The sequence below is a fragment of the Panulirus ornatus genome, chromosome 11, assembly GCF_036320965.1.
Source record: "Panulirus ornatus isolate Po-2019 chromosome 11, ASM3632096v1, whole genome shotgun sequence".
NCBI classification, from domain to species: Eukaryota; Metazoa; Arthropoda; class Malacostraca; order Decapoda; family Palinuridae; genus Panulirus; species Panulirus ornatus.
Window position 1 is genome coordinate 38,464,204 of NC_092234.1, and position 25,601 is coordinate 38,489,804.

Genomic DNA, 25,601 nt, shown 5'->3' on the forward strand with positions numbered 1-25,601 from the left:
ATAGGGTTCAAATTGAGGTAAATTAATCTTATGATGTCTGCCTGACAGTACAGTAAATGAATAAAATGATTGCCAAATACAACACCTGTTAATAACATCAAAAACGGTGCAAAAATTAATATCAAAACAACTCAAATAAGACCTACATGGTGATGAAAAAAGTATCAAGCCATTGCTTGTAAACATACAATAGTGCATTGTTGAGAACGTACGGAAATTAATATACTTTTCTTTTGTATCTGCAAAAATGTTTAAGCTTCTGCATTTTAGATGTTATGTGATACCCTCATTTTAATGAAAATCAATATGCTTCGTACTATTGGAAGCAGGTCTATCTTTGTACGTTTTTCCTTTGCAAAATTTCATATTAGCACAAATCATCCCTTTTATAACCAGTTTCCATATTGCACCGAAATATTTCCTTCCAATTCCTTCATATAAACCATTATCACTTTTGTGGTACGGTAAGTCTACCGAAGTTACCCATACTTTCTCCTTTATATATACCCATACTTTTATGCTGAAGGCTTGTGAAACAGAACAATGTTTTTTTGGGTTTTTTCTATATTTGTGGTATATACCGAGAGGGTGAAGGCATGTACAGAGCATCAGATTGGGGAAGAGCAGTGTGGTTTCAGAAGTGGTAGAGGATGTGTGGATCAGGTGTTTGCTTTGAAGAATGTATTTGAGAAATACTTAGAAAAACAAATGGATTTTTATGTAGCATTTATGGATCTGGAGAAGGCATATGATAGAGTTGATAGAGATGCTCTGTGGAAAGTATTAAAACTATATGGTGTGGGAGGCAAGTTGTTAGAAGCAGTGAAAAGTTTTTATCGAGGATGTAAGGCATGTGTACGTGTAGGAAGAGAGGAAAGTGATTGGTTCTCAGTGAATGTAGGTTTGCGACAGGGGTGTGTGATGTCTCCATGGTTGTTTAATTTGTTTATGGATGGGGTTGTTAGGGAGGTGAATGCAAGAGTTTTGGAAAGAGGGGCGAGTATGCAGTCTGTTGTGGATTAGAGAGCTTGGGAAGTGAGTCAGTTGTTCGCTGATGATACAGCGCTGGTGGCTGATTCATGCGAGAAACTGCAGAAGCTGGTGACTGAGTTTGTTAAAGTGTGTGAAAGAAGAAAGTTCAGAGTAAACGTGAATAAGAGCAAGGTTATTAGGTACAGTAGGGTTGAGGGTCAAGTCAATTGGGAGGTAAGTTCGAATGGAGAAAAACTGGAGGAAGTGAAGTGTTTTTAGATATCTGGGAGTGGATTTGGCAGCGGATGGAAGCATGGAAGCGGAAGTGAATCATAGGGTGGGGGAGGGGGCGAAAATTCTGGGAGCTTTCAAGAATGTGTGGAAGTCGAGAACATCATCTCGGAAAGCAAAAATGGGTACGTTTGAAGGAATAGTGGTTCCACCAATGTTATATGGTTGCGAGGAGTGGGCTATGGATAGAGCTGTGCGGAGGAGGGTGGATGTGCTGAAAGGAGATGTTTGAGGACAATATGTGGTGTGAGGTGGTTTGATCGAGTAAGTAATGTAAGGGTAAGAGAGATGCGTGGCAATAAAAAGAGTGTGGTTGAGAGAGCAGAAGAGGGTGTTTGGAAATGGTTTGGGCACATGGAGAGAATGAGTGAGGAAAGATTGACCAAGAGGATATATGTGTCAGAGGTGGAGGGAACGAGAAGTGGAAGACCAAATTGGAGGTGGAAAGATGGAGTGAAAAAGATTTTGAGTGATCGGGGCCTGAACATACAGGAGAGTGAAAGGCGTGCAAGGAATAGAGTGAATTGGAACGATGTGGTATATCGGGGTCGACGTGCTTGAACCAGCGCATGTGAAGCATCTGGGGTAAACCATTGAAAGTTCTGTGGAGCCTGGATGTGGAAAGGAGCTGTGGTTTCGGTGCATTATTACATGACAGCTAGAGACTGAGTGTGAACGAATGTGGCTTTTGTTGTATTTTCCTAGCGCTACCTTGCACACATGAGGGGGGAGGGGGGTTGTTATTTCATGTGTGGCGAGGTGGCGATGGAAATTAATAAAGGCAGACAATATGAATTATGTACATGTGTATATATGTATATGTCTGTGTATATATATGTATACGTTGAGATGTATAGGTATGTATATTTGCGTGTGTGGACGTGTATGTATATACATGTGTATGTGGGTGGGTTGGGCCATTCTTTCGTCTGTTTCCTTGCGCTACCTCGCTAACGCGGGAGACAGCGACAAAGCAAAATAAAATAAGAAAAAAATGTATACAATTATAGTGTCATTATCCTTCGTGGATAAAAAAAAAAATTATTTCCAAACCATCAACTTCTACGATGATCGCCTTGTGACATTCATCCTCATTCATTATCCTATCAATCAAAATGTACCTCGGACATTTCAGCTGGAGAGGGTGTGATATTTATAAGGCTGAGGTAGGTGAAGGCTGCAAGTGGTTAATGCAAACCACTGAACCAAGTGCTGCAGTAGTACGGTTAAGTATCTGAGCAACAAGATATATTTTTAACTGAACACTGGTGATATCAATTCTGCAAATAGGTTACAATTATGCCACACGATTTCCCCGTTATAATACGATATCTGCATGAACACTCCTGCCTGTCCTTCTCGTAAGCAGGATATTGATACACTCCATCATTCGTCAGCGGTAAAGTTGGCCGATACTGAAATTATTAACTTCTCTCTCTTCACTGACGACTCTTCTTTCGTATCACACTGATGCGTTGTTGTGTGAGGTTCGACATTCAATACATCATGAAAACAATATACATAATCAAAAAATCAACCATTCAAATATTTTATTGCAATCGTTATCAAACGTTAATCGTTCCTTACAGCTGGAAAGACAGAGTATATTGGCGACATGAACAACCCTCATAACAACGTGAATAAATCAAACATATACATTTTCCTCTACATATCGTAAAAGTATACATTGTCTTATGCTTATTATTGACACTTATATGTATTAAGCAATAATAAACCAATCAATTTATAAAGACAAATGAAACCCAACTTTTAGGTACAGTTTAATACACCGCCAAGCCTACAGATTTCCTGAAAGGCGTGGACGTGGTTCAGTAGTTGATGGCTAGTCATCTTGTCTCCTGGTTGCCAGGTGTACACCATTTTTGCCCAAACATGTTCAGTGATAATTTGGTCTGTTCATTGCTGGCTTGTCCAGGAGCTACAGGGTGTCTTGTTCCTAAGTACCAGCGTTGAACGGCACGAGCAGTGTGGACGGGGCACCTATCGATAATAGAAATGACAGGCCCGGCATAGAGAGGTAAACTCCTCGCCCGCAGAGACGGTAGAAACGTTCCTCCAGTACTTACTGCAACAGTTGTTGCAGTAAAGCAACCTCCAACGTGGAAAACGTCACCCAGGCTATGTAATGTCACTCTCCTCTACATGAAACAGGTAAAGTGATATGAACGGGCCTCCTCGCTCATTCTGGCTCGGTCATATGTGCCTGCGAAACATTATGATTTTAATGCTTATTGTAGTGATTCAGCAAGATTTATATCAATAGTGGTTTATAAACAGTATATCATTAACTTTTGGTTACCAACATGAATTTCTGGTTAATATAATTATGCCGTTCTAAGTCTTTGAACAAGTTCTCAACGTCATATCGGTTACAGGTCCTCCTCCAGCAGTGAACCGTACCAGGAGAGTTGGATATACACATCTCCTCCGTGAACACTGCTTCAGACCAGATTCTGTTTCACTCAGAACGTGCTGTTCTCTCAGGCGTTCATTCCTCGTGGGAATTCTGTGGTGTGTTCCTTTGTCATGCAAAATTCACCTGCGGCTCAACGGAAAAAAGTCTTATGCCCATCACGTTAGCTGGAGGGGGTTGCCTCTGCCGCTCATGTTCTCTCTGCCAACAATAAAACACAACCATATTCACAAAGAATGGACACTCGGTCCCCTGAATTGAAAATCTAAATTTCAATTATCAAGTTTAGATAGTTATAAGCCTCATTTCATAACTTACAATCTACGTAATACCTTTAATATGAAAATGAGGTTACAATAATGACAAATATTTTCAAATTATTGCGTACTTCATTATCAAAACTTACGCATACCCATATATATAGTTACCCGCGAACAGACACTACGGATTTGGCTGATAATAAACTCCGACGCAGGTATTTCATTCTCTATACATCGTTCACCATTGCTGCCATGTTCCACTCCTTTTCACACACTCTTATAACTTACATTAAATCGTTAAGGTTACCGCTCTCCAACTTGGAGGACAGGACAACTTCATGTGCGATGCCCAGTATGGAGAAGACATTATCAAGGAGAGTGATCATGCGACCTCTGAGCACCAACCTCTCATTTCTCATTCACCATAGCCTACCTCGCCGCGGTCCAGTAGACGAGCTACCGTTCCCCGGCCAGCCGACCAAACCTACCTCACCATAACTCAGTACAGAAGCCACCACTCACCTGCCATTTCTGGGCGACCTCACCGCGACCCAGTATAGTAACCACCGCTTCGCGGCTGACCGAACCTAAACCTACCTCACAATGATCCAGTTTGGTAGCCACCACTCACCCGCCTATTCTAGCCTACCTCACCTTGACCCAGTGCAGTACCTCCCCGCCCACCCGACCGTAGCCTATGAAAATCTTACCTAACCTCCCAAGAAGCAGATAATTATAATGGAAATGTGCCATTATAATTGTGGTCTGCTGGTGTGAGAACGGATGAAGTGACCACGTATAGGTGAGGTTAGGCAGTGGGGCGAACTCTTACCACAATTTCTAATTTCTTTCACTGGCAACACGAAACTTCAAAAGGACCCGGTGGTCTGTTACTGTTTGTATTTTGCAAATCCAAAACAAAGAACGTCATTCGGATGAGCTAAACTATCAATTTACCAAAACCATATTCACTGTAATAACGTCCATGACGGGTTACACATTCCAGGATGAACAATCATATGCTGTCGCCTGAGTGAATAGCAATATACTTCAAAGTCTCTGTCTACCGAGTTCATTGCTCTCTACATTTTCTAGCTGTTGTAATTACATTAAGTACACCTAACTATAGTTCACCACTCACTCTACATTGGTTACAACCATAAATCTCCAAATGTTACTCTTACCTGACTAGAAATAAGACCTTTGTTGATGCAGAAATCAGTCAACTCCGAGCCGGGAGCACGAAGCCAGCTGGCAGCTACCGAACTGGAGACCAGTCACCTGTGGTCACATATCCTCACCTTTCCACCACCACAAGATTTGTGTCAGCAAATTGAGTTTTACCCCGAGTGTCTCAGTGACCAGATTCTTACCTCTTTTCTAGTACCCTGAAACCTCCTCCACCACTAGACTTGCCGGAACCCTTAACGCGATACTGTCACTCACCACAACAACCCAGGAAATGAATGTATGAACCAGAAACATGATAATCTTCGATTCCGCAATAAACGCACTCGTCCGCCATCTCGAGAGAGAAGCAGGGCTTCATTGTATCGCAAAGCGTTGTCTCAATCCAGTGAAATGACTTGCATGGCCTTTTATCATTTTGTAACGTTCGCTTTTGACTATACACTTACTAATATTCCATGTATTCGTGCTACATGCACGTTACTGAAAAACCTATGCAAGAAAATTATTTTTGTTGAATAATAAAGAATATATATATATATATATATATATATATATATATATATATATATATATATATATATATATATATATATTGTAAACGTGAGTCCGTCCATGTTAGTGCCAATGTAACAATTCGGATTCAGACATCGTCCACGTTTATAATGTATTCCGACTCTTCTGACATCAGTCAATTTCTAAATGTTTTACTTGTTTGTCTTTCTATGGTCAACCGCGACTGAAAAAAAAATGTAATCTTAAGAACACATTTTGTCCTTGATGATGGAAATCCAAAGACATTTCTATCACGATTATAGATAGAACATCTGCCAGGACGGCCGTAGTCAGGACTAACAACCTATTTCACCATTTACCACACTCACCATAGAAAGTGGAATTGCGTCGATGGTTTTCAATAACCACATATGTTCTTAGAGTACTTCCCTAACGTGCAATGAGAGATGGACACAGAATCAACAGAGGAGTGTAAACATACCACACTAAAACATGAGCAATATACTCGTCCTGCTTTTAATGTGGTATTTCCTGAAACAACATTTGCCGACGGAAGTTTCCAAGCCACGTATACCAACTGTCCTGATTGATTTACTTTTTTGTGGATTGTCCGAGGCAGAAAGGTCATCTGAATTCCCTAATCAAAGCATCTTATTAACGAGTATATACATATACGTCCAAATGTACGATAGTGCACTACGATGGCCTGTTCTCTGACACATAAGGTATTCGCTCCCTGCTAAACAAGAACGGCTCACTCCCTGAAGCATCAAAGCCGTTTTTTCCAATGACGTCTAACCAGCTGACATACGTCAGCAACTCGTATCCTGGAGCGTGTTGGTCCGTCTCCTCCTGATACAGAATGTCAGCACACTCCAAGACTGACGACTAGGCCCAACACATGCAGACAATTCACTCTCTGACAGTAGGGTGTCAGCCACCGCCATGCGTCGGTGCTTTACTCCCTGCAGTGGCTCTCTCCCTGGGAGACTCCGGCAACTCGCTCCCTAACAAACAACCTTCTGCCTAATACTTAAAGCTCATATCACTCTCTAAAAGCTAAACATAATCGCAACTCATCGACCAAAAATATATAATTCCCTAAGTGAAGCCTATTTCGATGACCCTTGCAGCTCGATAGAGCTACAAAATATCGTTTGGCATTGGTCAGCATAAACTTAGAGTAAAGCTTTGCTTTGATCACCTGTGGTGCCCTCAACAGCTAAATAAAATTGTCTGGCTAAGCCAGAGTAATGTTCAATGTGCAGCTTTATTTTGATGACCCATGAAGCCCGCACAAGTGTTAGGCCAGAAGAAAATTCTCAAGGTAAAACTCTACTCTGATGACCTATGTGCCCCACAAAATCTATATAAAACCGTCTCGCGTTCGCCTAAATATGTCAATGTAAATCTTTACTTTCACAACCAATAAACCTAGTTGAAAATAATCGTCTGGCATTAGCTGGATCAAATATCCTAAAGGGACGCTTTAGTTTGGCGTTGTTCGTTCATTTCTCGACAATCTACTTCGACTAATTCGTTTATACACACACATTGCGGATTCCTACCTGACACACTATAAAGGTGAAAAGGAAGCGTTACTCACTATCGACAGGCGTCGGCGGCTCAGTCTCTGATACACGTCGGTAGCTTACTTCACCACACATTATTTCGACGAACTCAAAAACTTTGCTCACTCTCCAACAGTCATCGATAAGCTTCGTCTCTAACACACAAATCTTGTGGTGATGGAAAGGTGAGGATATGTGACCACAGGTGACTGGTCGCCAGCTCGGTAGTTGCCAGCTGGCTTCGTGCTCCCGGCTCGGAGTTGACTGATTTCTGCATAAACAAAGGTCTTATTTCTAGTCAGGTAAGAGTAACATTTGGAGATTTATGGTTGTAACCAATGTAGAGTGAGTGCTGGTGAACTATAGTTAGGTGTACTTAATGTAATTACAACAGCTAGAAAATGTAGAGAACAATGAACTCGGTAGACAGAGACTTCGAAGTATATTGCTATTCACTCAGGTGACAGCTTATGATTGTTCATCCTGGAACGTGTAACTCGCCATAGACGTTACTACAGTTAACATGGTTTTGGTAAATTGATTCTTTAGCTCATCCGAATGACGTTCTTTGTTTTGAATTTGCAAAATACAAACAGTAACAGACCACCGGGTTCTTTTGAAGTTTCGTGTTGCCAGTGAAAGAAATTAGAAATTGTGGTAAGAGTTCGCCCCACTGCCTAACCTCCCCTATAAGTGGTCACTTCATCCGTTCTCACACCAGCAGACCACTATAATAATGGCACATTTCCATTATAATTGTCTGCTTCTTGGGAGGTTAGGTAAGATTTTCATAGGCTACGGTCAGGTGGGTGAGGTAGGCTAGAATAGGCGGGTGAGTGGTGGCTACCAAACTGGATCATTGTGAGGTAGGTTTAGGTTCGGTCAGCCGCGAAGCGGTGGTTACTATACTGGGTCGCGGTGAGGTCGCCCAGAAATGGCAGGTGAGTGGTGGCTTCTGTACTGAGTTATGGTGAGGTAAGTTTGGTCGGCTGGCCGGGGAACGGTAGCTCGTCTACTGGACCGCGGCGAGGTAGGCTAGGGTGAATCTGAGAGATGAGGTCGCATGATCACTCTCCTTGATAATGTTTTCTCCATACTGGGCATCGCACATGAAGTTGTCCTGTCCTCCAACACCATGAAGTGGAATAGAAGAAGGTTGGAGAGCGGTAACCTTAACGACTTAATGTAAGTTATAAGAGTGTGTGAAAAGCAGTGGAACATGGCAGCAATGGTGAACGATGTATAGAGAATGAAATACCTGCATCGGAGTTTATTATCAGCCAAATAGTTTGCGGGTAACTATTTATGGGTATGGCTAAGTTTTGATAAAAATGAAGTAAGCAATATATTTGGAAATATGTCATTATTGTAACCTCATTTCATATTAAAGGTATTACGTAAATTATTAAAGTTATGAAATCAGGCTTATAGGCCATATAGGTTATTACAGTTATATGGTTATTTGACTCAAATAGCAGTTTAGCTCAACATGGGAATAATGACTACTTAAGTTTTATGTTTGCAGTATACAAACAATGAGACCAGCTTTTGAAGCTCCTTTTGCTGGTAAATGATGACATGCAATTGCATCTTGTTTACCCTAAATTTTCACAGAACAAGAATAGTAAGGATAACATTGCTAGTGAGAGGTTTTTGTCCTCGCAGTTGCCATCAATTTTAAGCAAATATTCAAAGATGGATGATAATAGATTAATCTATAATGTACCCATGACTTCGGCTCTATCATAACCCAAACATAAACACTGGTAGATGATATATACATGTAATTTAAGTTAATTCTAATAAAAAAAAAGGCCGTAATGTGTTCGTTGAAATAGAAATCAAGAGTTCATTTCCAGACTTCCAGTCAAACAACGGGTAGGATATGATGACCTTCCGACCACCGTCGAGGACCACGTCACCCTCAGTCGCCTGCTGACATCGCAAGAGGGAGATAGGAAGCCGTCATGAGAGCACTCAAGCGTCTTGCCTTAAGGAGGGTGGTACCTCCTTCACGTGCAAGTAAGTTTGATAGTGGGGTAAACCTTCGTCGAGTCAAGGAGGGTGGTACCTACATCACGTCGAAGTTTGGTAGTGGGATAAACCTTCGTCGAGTCAAGGAGGGTGGTACCTCCTTCACGTGTAAGTTTGATAGTGGGGTAAACCTTCGTCGAGTCAAGGAGGGTGGTACCTCATTCACGTGTAAATTTGATAGGGGGATAAACAGTCGAGTCAAGGAGGGTGGTACCTCCTTCACGTGTAAGTTTGATAGGGGTAAACCTCCGTCGGGTCAAGGAGGGTGGTATCTCCTTCACGTGTAATTTTTGTGGGGGTTAAATCTTCGTCGAGTCGAGGCGTAAACCACCGACATAAATGATTGACATGACGCTATGTAGCAGACTGGAACCCTCCCTCCGACTTATGTCAGGATAGGGGGCATTTGGTTCCTCAGGGAGCGCTATGCTCTCAGGGTTTTGTTAGCCGGGAAGCCATAGTTTTGTGTCAAGGAGTGATTTGCCGTAGCACCTAAGAGAGAGAGAGAGAGAGAGAGAGAGAGAGAGAGAGAGAGAGAGAGAGAGAGAGTGAACCCAGCGCTTGGCAGTGACACTTGTGTGTTAGGGAATGACTCGCTCGTTATGATGTGTCAGGCATCTTGGTCTGTCTTGGAGTGATCTGCCGCCGTGTTTCAGGAAGGAAAGTGCCAATTTTCCACCACCACAAGACTTGTGTCAGCAAATTAAGTTATACCCCGAGTGTCTCAGTGACCAGATTCTTACCTCTTCTCTAGTACCCTGAAACCTCCTCTACCACTACACTTAACGGAACACTTAACGCGATACTGTCACTCACCACAACAACCCAGAAAATGAACGTATGAACCAGAAACATAATAATCTTCGATTCCCCAATAAACGCGCTCGTCCGCCATCTCGAGAGAGAAGCAGGGCTTCATTGTATCGCAAAGCGTTCTCAATCCAGTGAAATGACTTGCATGGCCTTTTATCATTTTGTAACGTTCGCTTTTGACTATACACTTACTAATATTCCATGTAATTGTACTACATGCACATGTTACTAAAGAATCTATGCAGGAAAATTATTTTTGTTAATAATAATGTATATTGTAAACGCGAGTCCGTCCATGTCAGTGTCAATGTAACAATTCGGATTCAGACATCGTCCACGTTTATAATGTATTCCGACTCTTCTGACATCAGTCAATTTCTAAATGTTTTACTTGTTTGTCTTTCTATGGTCAACCGTGACTGAAAAAAAATGTAATCTTAAGAACACATTTTGTCCTTGATGATGGAAATTCAACGACATTTTTATCACGATTATAGATAGAACATCTGCCAGGACGGCCGTAGTCAGGACTAACAACCTATTTCACCATTTACCACACTCGCCATAGAAAGTGGAATTGCGTCGATGGTTTTCAATAACCACATATGTTCTTAGAGTACTTCCCTAACGTGCAATGAGAGATGGACACAGAATCAACAGAAGAGTGTAAACATACCACTCTAAAACATGAGCAATATACTCGTCCTGCTTTTAATGTGGTATTTCCTGAAACAACATTTGCCGACGGAAGTTTCCAAGCCACGTATACCAACTGTCCTGATTGATTTACTTTTTTGTGGATTGTCCGAAGCTGAAAGGTCATCTGAATGCCCTAATCCAAACATCTTATTAACGAGTATATACATATACGTCCAAATGTACGATAGTGCACTACGATGGTCTGTTCTCTGACACACATAAGGTATTCGCTCCCTGCTAAACAAGAACGGCTCACTCCTGAAGCATCAAAGCCGTTTTTTCCAATGACGTTTCAGCAGATAACATACGTCAGCACCTCATATCCTGGAGCGTGTTGGCCCATTTCCTCCTGATACAGGACGTCAGCACACTCCAAGACTGACGACTACGCCCAACACATGCAGACAATTCACTCTCTGACAGTAGGGTGTCAGCCACCGCCATGCGTCGGTGCTTTACTCCCTGCAGTGGCTCTCTCCCTGGGAGACTCCGGCAACTCGCTCCCTAACAAACAACCTTCTGCCTAATACTTAAAGCTCATATCACTCTCTAAAAGCTAAACATAATCGCAACTTATGGACCAAAAATATATAATTCCCTAAGTGAAGCCTATTTCGATGACCCTTGCAGCTCGATAGAGCTACAAAATATCGTTTGGCATTGGTCAGCATAAACTTAAAGTAAAGCTTTGCTTTGATCACCTGTGGTGCCCTCAACAGCTAAATAAAATTGTCTGGCTAAGCCAGAGTAATGTTATCAATGTGTAGCTTTATTTTGATGACCCATGAAGCCCGCACAAGTGTTAGGCCAGAAGAAAATTCTCAAGGTAAAACTCTACTCTGATGACCTATGTGCCCCACAAAATCTATATAAAACCGTCTCGCGTTCGCCTAAATATGTCAATGTAAATCTTTACTTTCACAACCAATAAACCTAGTTGAAAGTAATCGTCTGGCATTAGCTGGATCAAATATCCTGAAGGGACGCTTTAGTTTGGCGTCGTTGGTTCATTTCTCGACAATCTACTTCGACTAATTCGTTTATACACACACATTGCGGATTCCTACCCTACCTGACACACTATAAAGGTGAAAAGGAAGCGTTACTCACTATCGACAGGCGTCGGCGGCTCAGTCTCTGATACACGTCGGTAGCTTACTTCACCACACATTACTTCGACGAACTCAAAAACTTTGCTCATTCTCCAACAGTCATCGATGAGCTTCGTCTCTAACACACGTGTGTCGGTAGCTCACTTCATGGCAGACCAAATTCGATTCTCTCTCTATCTGACACACAATGGTATGGCTTCCTACCTGACACACCAAAAACACTGCTCGCTTCCTGACAGACGTCAGTGGCATCGTGTCTGTTACACATCGGTAGCTCACTCCAAGATACACTACATTGCTTAACTCCGTTATCATTACTTCCTGCCTGACACACACGCTTCAGAGGCAAAAACACGTCGGTAGCTCTGTTTCTAACGTACATACGTGGGTAGTTCACACCATGACAATATATGACTAACTCCCTGATGCAAAAGGCTGGCTTTCTGCCTCACACTACTACAGTGGCGACAACACAAAACTGCTGCTCACTTCCTAACAAACTACCGTGGCAAAGAATGGCTGCTCACACTGACAGATTGTCTGGCTCCGTCTCTAGCACATGTTGACACCTCACTCTAGGACACACTATTCCCACTAACTCCCTAGCACACAAGGGCGGCTACCTATCTGACGGTGGAGGAACGCTACTCACTCCCTGACAGACGCCAGTGGCTTCGATTCGACCACACGTCGTGGGCTTATGCCCTGATGTACGATAGTTTACCACGGCGGACTGTTGTTCTCTGGCACACGACGAGAGGTTCTCTCCCCCCTCAACAATGACAAACAACAACGCCCAACGCGTCCCCTAACATCAAAGCCGTTCACTTTCAAACGACCATCTCACCAGCTGACATGCGTCTCCACCTAATATCCTGGCGCATTGGCACTTTCCTTTCTGATACACGGCGGCAGATCACTCCAAGACAGACTAAGAGGCCTGACACATCATAACGAGCGAGTCATTCCCTAACACACAACAGTGTCTTACTGCCACGCGCTGGGTTCGTTCTCCCTCTCTCTCTCTCTCTCTCTCTCTCTCTCTCTCTCTCTCTCTCTCTCTCTCTCTCTAAGGTGCTACGGCAAATCACTCCCTCACAGAAAACTATGGCTTCCCGGCTTACAATACCCTGAGAGCATAGCGCTCCCTGAGGAACCAAATGCTCCCTATCCTAACATAAGTCGGAGGGAGGGTCCCAGTCTGCCACATAGCGTCATGTCAATCATTTATGTCGGTGGTTCACGCCTCGACTCGACGATTTAACCCCTACAAAACTTGCACGTGAAGGAGGTACCACACTCCTTGACCAGACGGAGGTTTACTCCTACTATCAAACTTACACGTGAAGGAGGTACCACCCTCCTTGACTCGACGGTTTTTCACCTTATCAAACTTACACGTGAAGGGGGTACCACCCTCCTTGACTCGACGGTTTATCCCCCTATCAAACTTACACGTGAAGGATGTACCACCCTCCTTGACTCGACGAAGGTTTACCCCACTATCAAACTTACTTGCACGTGAAGGAGGTACCACCCTCCTTGAGGAAAGACACTTGAGTGCTGTCATGACGGCTTCCTATCTCCCTCTTGCGATGTCAGCAGACGACTGAGGGAGACGTGGTCCTCGACGGTGGTGGGAAAGTCATCATATCCAGCCCGTTGTTTGACTGGAAGTCTGGAAATGAACTCTCTTAATTTCTATTTCAACTTGAACACATTACGGCTTATTTTTTATTAACATTAACTTAAATTACATATTGTATATATCATCTACCAGTGTTTATGCGTGGGTTATGATAGAGCCGAAGTCATGGGTACATTATAGATTAATCTATTATCATCCATCTTTGAATATTTGCTTAAAATTGCTGGCAACTGCGAGGACAAAAACCTCTTACTAGCAATGTTATCCTTACTATTCTTGTTCTGTGAAAATTTAGGGTAAACAAAATGCAATTGCATGTCATCATTTACCAGCAGAAGGAGCTTCAAAAGCTGGTCTCATTGTTTGTATACTGCAGACATAAAACTTAAGTAGTCATTATTCCCATGTTGAGCTAAACTGCTAATTGAGGCAAATAACCATATAACTGTAATAACCTTTATGGCCTATAAGCCTAATTTCATAACTTTTATAATCTACGTAATACCTTTAATATGAAAATGAGGTTACAATAATGACATATTTCCAAATACATTGCCTACTTAATTTTTATCAAAACTTAGCCATACCCATATATTGTTACCCACGAACAGAGACTTCGGATTTGGCTGATGATAAACTCCAATGCAGGTATTTCATTCTCTATACATCATTCACCATTGCTGCCATGTTCTACTCCTTTTCACACACTCTTATAACTTACATTAAGTCGTTCAGGTTACCGCTCTCCAACCTTGCCATCGTTTGGGGTGACAAATCCCCTAACATTTTTCCGGGTTAAACCTAACCTAAGCCAGAGAGCGGCGGCGGCGGCCGACACTTATCCCTCCCTCCCCGCGCGCATACCACACACACACCAAGCCAGCAAGCCACCTCATCCTCACTCTCGCTTTCGATGACGCGCGGCCGACCCACCTCCCTACCTTCCTCATACACGATGGTGGTGGTGAACATCAGTGGCCCATTATCCATCGACCCATATTGCGTCCGTGGAGTTTGACATCACTCACTAGATTGGCGGTTGTGTTTTAGTAACGTAGTACGCGAGCGAAGGAGCGGGCGGGTGGCGGCGGAAGAGGAGGATGAGGAAGGGCGACCTCCCACCCCCCTACCTCCCGCGCGCTCTCGCATTCCATACTGCACACAAACACACAAACCCAGCCAGCCTCCTCCTTATCCTCCTCACTCTCACTTTCGATGCCGGCGTACGAGGTCCAATTACGGAGGCGAAATGCACAACTCTTAATCTATATGTCTATTATGTAGGGTTCTTTTGCCATCGATTGGCGTGACATACCCCCTAACCTTTTTCCTGGTTAAACCTAAGCCAGAGAGTGGCGGCGGCGGTGGCGGCCGACCCTTATCCATCCCTCCACGCGCGCATACCACACACACACCAAGCCAGCCAGCCAGCCACCTCCTCCTCACTCTCGCTTTCAGTGACGCTCGGCCGACCCACCTCCCTACCTTCCTCATACACGATGGTGGTGGTGAACATCAGTGAACCATTATCCATCGACCCACATTGCGTCCGTGGAGTTTGACATCACTCACTAGATTGGCGGTTGTGTTTTAGTAACGTAGTACGCGAGCGAAGGAGCGGGCGGGTGGCCGCGCGTTCTCGCATTCCATACCACACAAACACACACACCCAGCCAGCCTCCTCCTCCTCCTCACTCTCACTTTCGATGCCGGCGTAGGAGGTCCAGTTACGGTGGAGAAATACACAACACCTCTTAATCTATATGTCTACTATGTAGGGGCTTTTGCCATCGATTGGCGTGACAAATCCCCTAACCTTTTTCCGGGTTAAACCATAGTGGATCACAGTGAGGAGTCTGCTCTGCCACTCACGGCACACAGGCTGGTACGTAAGTCGTATGCAAACGGTTCGATACAGCACATCAGGTTTTGGTGGATCCGTATTTGGGATGGAATAGAGCAGCAACTGTAGCTCTCAACTCTACCCAATTTCCCCCCTTTGCTGCTGCTGCGATCCGCACACGCACGGTCAAGCAACATGATGCATGTACTTGCTGAGGCGCCGAGGTAGAAGCTTAGGTCCCCCCTTACCGTCTCATCATCATCATCATAACAATTGGCTGGGGCTGGGCCCCTTTTTAAAACAAGGAGAAAATCACATCTTGTGGAATTCTCAGGAAATGTGCTGCATTGAAGGCGTCGGGGGAAGGCAGGCAGTACTCACAATAGGAAAAAGCCATAAACGGTGAGGCGTCGTCTCCCCCGTGCCGCAGAGGGTGCCATGACGGTTCCATATGGAGAAGATTGTCTTCGAAAAGACAGACCAAGGATATCATTAGACTGGGTCTAATGGCATTGAAGAAGGATACTACTGATGCTGCTGGTGTTGCTGCGGCGGCGGCATTGGGGTCGAACACTAATGCTACGAGTCGCACGCGCAGGGCCAAGCGACATGATGTATGTACTTGCCGAGGCGCCGAGGTAGAAACTTAGGTCTCCCCGTACCGTCGTCTAAGAAACCAACAACAATAAGGAGAACCGAGGCGCGTACGACCAAGGAACTCCATAGGTATTCGTACAAGTATGACAAGACTCTTATGGTTTTCATGACTAACCTAACCTAACCATATAAATAACACGTAAGTAAATGTACAAGTCGATATATATAGAGTAACGTATCCCAACTTCTTAAACCCTATAAAATACACAACATGTGTTTATTACCCCTAAAGAGTTTAACATTTTCTACAATGACTAATTTCCACCGTTTTCTATGTTTATCATTTCAAGGCAAAGGTCCATCGTGGATCTTTGTTGTATTTTCTATATACGCGAGTTTAAGCTTATTTTGGCAAGATCCATGTACACTGTAGATTTACATATATTTTACTGAAAATAGGACATGAATATACAGCTGTGTGTATGTGTAAGGATTAGCTTTGTAATTGTAGGGCTAAACAAAAGAAATTCTAACACTAGTAATGCCTTTGATATTTGCATTCACTGTTATTGAGTATAATGATTATCCCAGATGTATGACTGTAAATCTGAAAATGATATTTTCCCACTGCCAAATGAATGACACATGCACATGAGATGATACAATGCACCACACCTAACCTAACCTAACCTAACCTAACCTAACCCTTTCTAATTATAGTAATTAACTATAAGCATGTCGGTGGCATGTAAATAAAACGTAAGTAAATGTACAAGTCGATATGTATAAAGTAACGTATCCCAACTTCTTCAACCCTCGAAAATACATAACATGTGTTTGTTACCCCTAAAAAGTTTACCATTTTCTACAATGACTAATCTTTACCATTTTCTATGATAATCATTTCAAGCCAAACGTCCATAGCGGATCTTTGTTGTATTTTCTATATACGTGAGTTTAAGCTTATTTTGGCAAGATCCATGTACACTGTAGATTTACATATATTTTACTAAAAATAGGACATAAATATATAGCCGTGTGTATGTGTAAAGATTAGCTTTGTTATTGTAGAGCTAAAAAGAAATTCTAACACCAGTAATGCCTTTGATATTTGCATTCACTGTTATTGAGTATAATGATTAGCCCAGCTATATGACTGCAAATCTAAAAATGATATTTTCCCACTGCCAAATGAATGACACATGCACATGAGATGATACAATGAACCATATGACACTTGCGCTGGAAATCAAATGAATTCTTTTATAGCCTACTCATCTATGGAATTTTGCAAACTATAAGTGAGTATTTAAGCGATCTCTCTTGTCTATAGAAAAAGATGAGTCAAACCTACGAGTTCCGCTATGAGCCATGATTTGAACGTCGCTCGTTTTGTTAAAAGGTGTAGACGACGCCTAAAGCAATACCTTTGCTAGTCCTGCTATCTATGAATATACTACTTAACTAAAGTGATTCCAATGACTAATCTCCTATTGCTGCTATATGTCGCCATTATCGTCACGCGAAGAGTTTGATGAGTTACACTTCTTTCTCAGCCTTAATCTCATTTATAAACAGTGAGTGAGTGTGATGAACCGAGTGGCTTGATAAATAAACACTCTTGTGTCAGCTTCCAAATTCTGTTTTCAGGCCCATCGGAAGTCTGAGAGGCTTACCTACTTGTGTATAAGGATTTAAGGATAAGGTAAGTACCATTGAACGTCTTTCGTGCTGGGAATTTAACTATTTGGTCTCGCGAGAGCGACAGCTCAGGGACCAGCCATACCCAGCTGGGTGTGATTGGTATACCCTACTGCAAGGAGAAAGATAACGCTGATTGGTTTAGTCTGTTTTGAGGCTGTGGTTATCAAAATATATGGGCGTGAATGACATTAATAATGTCAAAATTGCTCCGTGGAAAGTGAAGTATCTCTTGGTGAATTACCAGGGAGGATGAGGGTAAAGGAAATTGTGGAAGAAGTTCTAAAGATTTTGAGCATTGACGATTGTATCGAAGAGGACTGATGTGGGTGTAACCTAACCTAACCAAACCTAAACTGACCTAACCTAACCTAAAACCTAACCTAACCTAACCTACCCATGTAACGTATGTTTTTCAGCAAGTTTGGCGGACTGAATTAAGACAGTAATTCATAAGAGGGTTTTTGAGTTGGCCTTCCAATGTTACGCGGGCCATGGGGAGCAAATTTGGCTGAGCGAGCTGGGCGGGCGGGCTGTGGGGGAGCATTTTTCGCAAATCTGGTTTCAAACAGTAATTCATAAGACATGGTTGCTGTGCTGGCCTAGGTACCCAAGGTGACGTAACGAGTGGGTGGAGTCTGGATGCCAGTTGTCGGGGCGGGGCAATTGGAAGCGACTGATCTTACAACCGCCCGTGTTATTAGCACTGCCCAGAGGAACTCGGATAAGTGGCTGACGGTGGTGGAGGCGAACTGACGCACGGGTCGGGTAAGCAGTGTGAGGACGACACGTTCCTTCGGTAAAACGTCTTGATCCTTTGGATTCTGGTCTCCCAGACTGGCACGTCGCAAGACTTGGTGTGTCCAGAATGAAGCACAGATGAAGGTGCAGTGGCCTCATGAGGCCTAAACGGATGTCGGGGATACCCTTGCCCATCTATGGGACCGGACCACGGGGCCTGTGTGTCTGTCTGGTGACACCCTTTCTAATTATATAGGGAGGGACTCATGAAGTACGCCATCGATGCTAAATGTATTAGATATTTGCTTCCTGCGTAGCGAAGGTGCAAATCTAACAATCTAATGATGCTCTTTATAAAGAATATATATATGTATATATATTCCTATGAGTCCACGAGGGAAATGAAACACGTCCTCGTGGACTCATAGGAATATCTTGATCACGCGCAAAATTGTGAGCCTTTCCAATATATATATATATATATATATATATATATATATATATATATATATATATATATATATATATATATATACGTATTTTCTTTTTTTTTTTAATTTTCCAAAAGAAGGAACAGAGGAGGCCAGGTGAGGATATTCCAAAAAAGGCCCAGTCCTCTGTTCTTAACGCTACCTCGCTAACGCGGGAAAAGGCGAATAGCTTAAAATATATATATATATATATATATATATATATATTTGCTTTGTCACTGTCTCTCGCGTTAGCGAGGTAGCGCAAGAATGGCCCAACCCACCCACATACACATGTGTATACATACATGTCCACACACGCAAATATACATACCCATACATCTCAATGTACACATATATATACACACACAGACATATACAAATATACACATGTACATAATTCATACTGTCTGCATTTATTTATTCCCATCGCCACCTCGCCACACATGGAATAACATCCCCCTCCCCCCTCATGTGTGCGACGTACCGCTAGGAAAAGACAACAAAGGCCACATTCGTTCACACTCAATCTCTAGCTGTCATGCAATAATGCACCGAAACCACAGCTCCCTTTCCACATCCAGGCCCCACAGAACGTTCCATGGTTTACCCCAGACGCTTCACATGCCCTGGTTCAATCCATTGACAGCACGTCGACCCCGGTATACCACATCGCTCCAATTCACTCTTTTTCTTGCACGCCTTTCACCCTCCTGCATGTTCAGGCCCCGATCACTCAAAATCTTTTTCACTCCATCTTTCCACCTCCAATTTGGTCTCCCACTTCTCGTTCCCTCCACCTCTGACACATATATCCTCTTTGTCAATCTTTCCTCACTCATCCTCTCCATGTGACCAAACCATTTCAAAACACCCTCTTCTGCTCTCTCAACCACACGCTTTTTATTTCCACTCATCCCTCTTACCCTGACATTACTTACTCGATCAAACCACCTCACACCACGTATTGTCCTCAAACATCTAATTTCCAGCACATCAACCCTCCTGCGCACAACTCTATCCATAGCCCACGCCTCGCATCCATACAACATTGTTGGAACCACTATTCCTTCAAACATACCCATTTTTGCTTTCCGAGATAATGTTCTCGACTTCCAAACACTCTTCAAGGCTCCCAGTATTTTCGCCCCCTCCCCCACCCAATGATTCACTTCCGCTTCCATGGCTCCATCCGCTGCCAAATCCACTCCCAGATATCTAAAACACTTTACTTCCTCCAGTTTTTCTCCATTCAAACCTACGTCCCAATTGACTTGACCCTCAACCCTACTGTACCTAATAACCTTGCTCTTATTCACATTTACTCTTAACTTTCTTCTTTCATACACTTTACCAAACTCAGTCACCAGCTTCTGCAGTTTCTCACATGAATCAGCCACCAGCGATGTATCATTAGCGAACAACAACTGACTCACTTCCCAAGCTCCCTCATCCACAACAGACTGCATACTTGCCCCTCTTTCCAAAACTCTTGCATTCACCTTCCTAACAACCCCATCCATCAGAAATCAAACAACCATGGAGACATCACACACCCCTACCGCAAACCTACATTCACTGAGAACCAATCACTTTCCTCTCTTCCTACACGTACACATGCCTTACATCCTCGATAAAAACTTTTCACTGCTTCTAACACCTTGCCTCCCACACCATATATTCTTAATACCTTCCACAGAGCATCTCTATCAACTCAATCATATGCCTTCTCCAGATCCATAAATGCTACATACAAATCCATTTGCTTTTCTAAGTATTTCTCACATACATTCTTCAAAGCAAACACCTGATCCACACATCCTCTACCACTTCTGAAACCACACTGCTCTTCCTCAATCTGATGCTCTGTACATGTCCTCACCCTCTCAATCAATACCCTCCCATATAATTTACCAGGAATACTCAACAAACTTATACCTCTGTAATTTGAGCACTCACTCTTATCCCCTTTGTCTTTGTACAATGGCACTATGCAAGCATTCCGCCAATCCTCAGGCACCTCACCATGAATCATACATACATTGAATAACCTTACCAACCAGTCAACAATACAGTCACCCCGTCTTTTAATAAATTCCACTGCAATACCATCCAAACCTGCTGCCTTGCCGGCTTTCATCTTCTGCAAAGCTTTTACTACCTCTTCTCTGTTTACCAAATCATTTTCCCTAACCCTCCCACTTTGCACACCACCTCGACCAAAACACCCTATATCTGCCACTCTATCATCAAACACATTCAACAAACCTTCAAAATACTCACTCCATCTCCTTCTCACATCACCACTACTTGTTATCACCTCCCCATTAGCCCCCTTCACTGAAGTTCCCATTTGCTCCCTTGTCTTACGCACTTTATTTACCTCCTTCCAAAACATCTTTTTATTCTCCCTAAAATTTAATGATACTCTCTCACCCCAACTCTCATTTGCCCTCTTTTTCACCTCTTGCACCTTTCTCTTGACCTCCTGCCTCTTTCTTTTATACATCTCCCACTCATTTGCATTGTTTCGCTGCAAAAATCGTCCAAATGCCTCTCTCTTCTCTTTCACTAATAATCTTACTTCTTCATCCCACCACTCACTACCCTTTCTAATCAACCCAACTCCCACGATTCTCATGCCACAAGCATCTTTTGCGCAAGCCATCACTGCTTCCCTAAATACATCCCATTCCTCCACCACTCCCCTTACCCCCTTTGTTCTCACCTTTTTCCTCTCTGTACTCAGTCACTCCTGGTACTTCCTCACACAAGTCTCCTTCCCAAGCTCACTTACTCTCACTACTCTCTTCACCCCAACATTCTCTCTTCTTTTCTAAAAACCCCTACAAATCTTCACCCTCGCCTCCACAAGATATATATATATATATATATATATATATATATATATATATATATATATATATATATATATATATATATATATATATATATATATATTTCTTTCTTTTAAACTATTCGCCATTTCCCGCACTAGCGAGGTAGCGTTAAGAACAGAGGACTGGGCTTTTTTTGGAATATCCTCACCTGGCCCCCTCCGTTCCTTCTTTTGGAAAATTAAAAAAAAAAAAAAAAAAAAAGACGAGAGGGGAGGATTTCCAGCCCCCCGCTCTCTCCCCTTTTAGTCGCCTTCTACGACACGCAGGGAATACGTGGGAAGTATTCTTAATCCCCTATCCCCAGGGATAATATATATATATATATATATATATATATATATATATATATATATATATATATATATATATATATATATATATATATTTATCATTGCCACTCTATCATCAAACACATTCAACAAACCTTCAAAATACTCACTCCATCTCCTTCTCACATCACCACTACTTGTTATCACCTCCCCATTAGCCCCCTTCACAGAAGTTCTCATTTGCTCCTTTGTCTTACAAACTTTATTTACCTCCTTCCAAAACATCTTTTCATTCTCCCTAAAATTTAATGATACTCTCTCACCCCAACTCTCATTTGCCCTCTTTTTCACCTCTTGCACCTTTCTCTTGACCTCCTGCCTCTTTCTTTTATACATCTCCCACTCATTTGCATTGTTTCGCTACAAAAATCGCTCAAATGCCTCTCTCTTTTCTTTCACTAATAATCTTACTTCTTCATCCCACCACTCTCTACCCTTTCTAATCAACCCACCTCCCACGCTTCTCATGCCACAAGCATCTTTTGCGCAAGCCATCACTGCTTCCCTAAATGCATCCCATTCCTCCCCCACTCCCCTTACCTCCTTTGTTCTCACCTTTTTCCACTCTGTACTCAGTCTCTCCTGGTACTTCCCCACACAAGTCTCCTTCCCAAGCTCACTTACTCTCACTACTCTCTTCACCCCAACATTCTCTCATGTTTTCTGAAAACCCCTACAAATCTTCATCTTCGCCTCCACAAGATATATATATATACATATATATATATATATATATATATATATATATATATATATATATATATATATATATATATATATATATATATATATATGTATATTTACTCATTTATTTATTCTTTATTTATTTTATTTTCCTTTGTCGCTGTCTCCCGCGTTTGCGAGGTGGCGCAAGGAAACAGACGAAAGAATGGCCCAACCCGCCCACATACACATGTATATACATACACGTCCACACACACAAATATACATACCTATACATCTCAGTGTACACATATATATACACACACAGACATATACATATATACACATGTACATAATTCATACTGTCTGCCTTTATTTGTTCCCATCGCCACCCCGCCACACATGGAATAACATCCCCCTCCCCCCTCATGTGTGCGACGTACCGCTAGGAAAAGACACCAAAGGCCCCATTCGTTCACACTCAATCTCTAGCTGTCATGTAATAATGTACCGAAACCACAGCTCCCTTTCCACATCCAGGCCCCACACAACTTTCCATGGTTTACCCCAGACGCTTCACATGACCTGGTTCAATCCATTGACAGCACGTCGACCCCGGTATACCACATCGTTCCAATTCACTCTATTCCTTGCACGCCTTTCACCCTCCTGCATGTTCAGGCCCCGATCACTCAAAATCTTTTTCACTCCATCTTTCCATCTAAAATTTGGTCTCCCACTTCTCGTTCCCTCCACCTCTGACACATATCCTCTTTGTCAATCTTTCCTCACTCATTCTCTCCATGTGACCGAACCATTTCAAAACACCCTCTTCTGCTCTCTCAACCACACTTTTTTTATTTCCACACATCTCTCTTACCCTTACATTACTTACTCGATCAATCCACCTCACACCACACCACAAACTGAGTTTGGTAAAGTGTGTGAAAGAAGAAAGTTAAGAGTAAATGTGAATAAGAGCAAGGTTATTAGGTACAGTAGGGTTGAGGGTCAAGTCAATTGGGAGGTAAGTTTGAATGGAGAAAAACTGGAGGAAGTAAAGTGTCCTCAAACATCTCATTTCCAGCACATCCATCCTCCTGCGCACAACTCTATCCATAGCCCACGCCTCGCAACAATACAACATTGCTGGAACCACTATTCCTTCAAACATAACCATTTTTGCTTTCCGAGATAATGTTCTCGACTTCCAAACATTCTTCAATGCACCCAGAATTTTCGCCCCCTCCCCCAACCTATGATTCACTTCCGCTTCCATGTTTCCATCCGCTGCCAGATCCACTCCCAGATATCTAAAACACTTTACTTCCTCCAGTTTTTATCCATTCAAACTTACCTCCCAATTGACTTGACCCTCAACCCTACTGTACGTAATAACCTTGCTCTTATTCACATTTACTCTTAACTTTCTTCTCTCACACATTTACCAAACTCAGTCACCACCTTCTGCAGTTTCTTACATGAATCAGCCACCAGCGCTGTATCATCAGCGAACAACAACTGACTCACTTCCCAAGTTCTCTCATCCACAACAGACTGCATACTTGCACCTCTTTCCAAAACTCTTGCATTCATCACCCTAACAACCCCACCCATAAACAAATTAAACAACCGTGGAGACATTACACACCCCTGCTAAAAACCTACATTTACTGAGAACCAATCACTTTCCTCTCTTCCTACACGTACACATGCCTTACATCCTCGATAAAAAATTTTCACTGCTTCTAACAACTTGCCTCCCACACCATATATTCTTAAAACCTTCCATAGAGCATCTCTATCAACTCAATCATATGCGTTCTCCAGATCCATAAATGCTACATACAAATCCATTTGTTTTTCTAAGTTTTTTTTTTTTTTTATTATACTTTGTAGCTGTCTCCCGCGTTTGCGAGGCAGCGCAAGGAAACAGACGAAAGAAATGGCCCAACCCCTCCCCCATACACATGTATATACATACGTCCACACACGCAAATATACATACCTACACAGCTTTCCATGGTTTACCCCAGACGCTTCACATGCCTTGATTCAATCCACTGACAGCACGTCAACCACGGTATACCACATCGCTCCAATTTACTCTATTCCTTGCCCTCCTTTCACCCTCCTGCATGTTCAGGCCCCGATCACACAAAATCTTTTTCACTCCATCTTTCCACCTCCAATTTGGACTCCCTCTTCTCCTCGTTCCCTCCACCTCCGACACATATATCCTCTTGGTCAATCTTTCCTCACTCATTCTCTCCATGTGCCCAAACCACTTCAAAACACCCTCTTCTGCTCTCTCAACCACGCTCTTTTTATTTCCACACATCTCTCTCACCCTTACGTTACTCACTCGATCAAACCACCTCACACCACACATTGTCCTCAAATATCTCATTTCCAGCACATCCATCCTCCTGCGCACAACTCTATCCATAGCCCACGCCTCGCAACCATACAACATTGTTGGAACCACTATTCCTTCAAACATACCCATTTTTGCTTTCCGAGATAATGTTCTCGACTTCCACACATTCTTCAAGGCCCCCAGAATTTTCGCCCCCTCCCCCACCCTATGATCCACTTCCGCTTCCATGGTTCCATCCGCTGCCAGATCCACTCCCAGATATCTAAAACACTTCACTTCCTCCAGTTTTTCTCCATTCAAACTCACCTCCCAATTGACTTGACCCTCAACCCTACTATACCTAATAACCTTGCTCTTTTTCACATTTACTCTTAACTTTCTTCTTCCACACACTTTACCAAACTCAGTCACCAGCTTCTGCAGTTTCTCACATGAATCA

At 42.8% G+C, this 25,601-nt stretch overlaps 1 long non-coding RNA gene across 2 annotated transcripts; it reads right to left on the bottom strand.

Annotated features, from left to right (window-relative positions):
- Nucleotides 1–2,790: 2,790 nt before the first annotated feature.
- On the bottom strand, nt 2,791–5,438 carry LOC139751411 (uncharacterized). Of its 2 annotated transcripts, none has more exons than XR_011713342.1 (3): nt 5,331–5,438; nt 3,685–3,898; nt 2,791–3,487 (listed from the first exon to the last, which is right to left on the bottom strand). It is a non-coding gene; the product is annotated as an uncharacterized lncRNA (long non-coding RNA). The 2 variants fall into 2 exon arrangements; XR_011713341.1 differs by having other exon boundaries at nt 5,142–5,397.
- Between the last annotated feature and the right edge of the window lie 20,163 nt (nt 5,439–25,601).